Raw genomic sequence first — 2,311 nt, forward strand, 5'->3', positions numbered from 1 at the left:
AAACCTTATATAAAAATTAGATATGTATAATCGGGGTGGGGTCGGGGAATATATTCCCCCTCCCCCTCCCTATTTAACCAACCGGAAAAATTTTCTTCCCGCTCCCTCCCCTATTCCCCATCCAATAAGAGAATCCCCACTCCGGCGAGCCCTTGTCCCACGGGTTAAATGGACATCTCTACATACGAAGTTGATTTGGATGAAAAATATATTTTACTTTGGTTTTGGAGTTAAATTATTATTCAATTTCTCTTTTATGACTTAATGAGGATTTGTGAAAGCAATTAAGATTTTATTTTGTGCATGTACAAGTAAAAGAGAAATAATATTGATTTGATCGTGCGTAAGCAGAAATATATATGCATATATGTATGTATGTATGTATATATATATGTATTTATGTGTGTGTGTGTATATATATATATTTTCAATGACAAAATGATGAAGACATTTAATATCAGATAATTACTGGCAAAAAGTAGGTGAAAAACCAATATCAAAGATGACGTTCAATATCGTTGAAAACTGAAATTAAAGATAGTATTGAAGAAAACTGACATTGAAGATAACTGGTATTGAAATCTTGGTAATCTATAATGTCGGTTTAAAACTGCATTAAAGACATTTTATAACACGATTTTCGATGTCGGTTTTCAACCGACATTGTACCCCTATAATGTCAGTTTTAAACTGACATTAAAGCCCAATTTTTTAGTAGTGTGCTCTCATAGGTAAAAGTTCACAACTCACTTAGGATTAAGGTCAAGTCACCTATGGTCATCCTAGTGAAATGTAAGTTTTTTCTAGTAACGGTGTTGTAAAGAGAGATTCAACATTTCGTGGTTCGGTCTTATACAGACTCTTTGTATAAGATACCCCATTCATATGTCTCCACATGAATGATCAGAATCAAATCATTTGTAATACTTTACAACAATGGTAATAATTAAAATGGAGGTTCGTATCCATAATGTCATTAGGATATGGTACCCAATCTCATCTATCTACTACAGACCATTCAGGTTATTACTTAAACATGATCCACTTGTATGTCTCTACATACATGTTTAAGATTAATCAAATAATCTTGAATCTTAGTTTATTGGTTTTGGGCTAATGCAATTAAATATCAAATAAAATAACATTTATTCTATGAAATAAATAATATGTTTGTACAAATGATTTACAAACTACAAAACCACGAGATTTAGGGTATCAACTCCAACAATACCTTCTCTTTTAAGTCAGTTACTAACTTAAACAAAAGGCTAAAACGTTAGAAGCAACACACTTTTTCTTATTTTTCCTTAACCGTATAAAAGTTATCAATGCGTATTAGTCAGATATACATCAATTTTAAACAGTAAAGAACATTTCTAAAACAAACCAATTAAACAAACATACTTCAATCCTAAACTCACCATCCTAAATCCTCATTTAAAAGGTGATTAGTTCATGTTACAATATCGAAAAACTAGAAAACATCAAATAACATCAACAAATTCATAATAACAAATAGATATGGTAAAGATTTGAAGCATATAAGTCTTTTTGTTATAGTAATGATTACGAAGGATTATCTTGTCTGCTCCAATTTTAAAGGCGTGATTCGTTGTTCTACAACTCTTTTTTCTACATCCTAATAATCTTCAACTACATTTTTTTGTCACCTTAAAAAAACATATTTTCTTTTTTAGTTATTTCAAGGCTAATTAGGCCAAATTGTCCATATAGCATGTATCTATTAAAATCTCCAAACACTATAAATATAAGATAATCTACTGGCTCATAAGTGAGTTCTTTGTTTTACATACATATTATTGAGGTGTGTTTTGCTCTACAAATGCTCAATCATCTTCTAACATTCTTGTTCTTCGAACTTTGCTAAATTGATGTTCCCTAACAAAATAAGTCCAATTAGCACAAATTAAGTATCAAACACTCAAACTTGATTCTTTTAATGCCTTTAAATCAATAGAATCCATAAAGAAAAAAAAGGTTCTCAAAGACGTTAATCACAAAACAAAGATCATTCTAGTAGTTTAATTAACATTGAAGCATTAAAATTCTATCATCAACATAGGCAAATTACATCTTAAAAGAGAATTAATAACTTGCTTTTAGAGACTTATCACACTCCCTAAGATAAAGTATCTTATTGCTCGTCCTTAGGGTTGTTCAAATAACCTGATAACCCGAACAACCCAGACTATCCAACCCAAAATGTAAGGGTTGGATTGGGTTAGTTTTATTCTTGGGTGATTGGGTTGGGTTGTGGGTTGTTAAAAAAAATTTGAGTTGACTCAATCCA

The sequence above is a fragment of the Benincasa hispida genome, chromosome 2 (genome assembly GCF_009727055.1).
Source record: "Benincasa hispida cultivar B227 chromosome 2, ASM972705v1, whole genome shotgun sequence".
Classification (NCBI taxonomy): domain Eukaryota; kingdom Viridiplantae; phylum Streptophyta; class Magnoliopsida; order Cucurbitales; family Cucurbitaceae; genus Benincasa; species Benincasa hispida.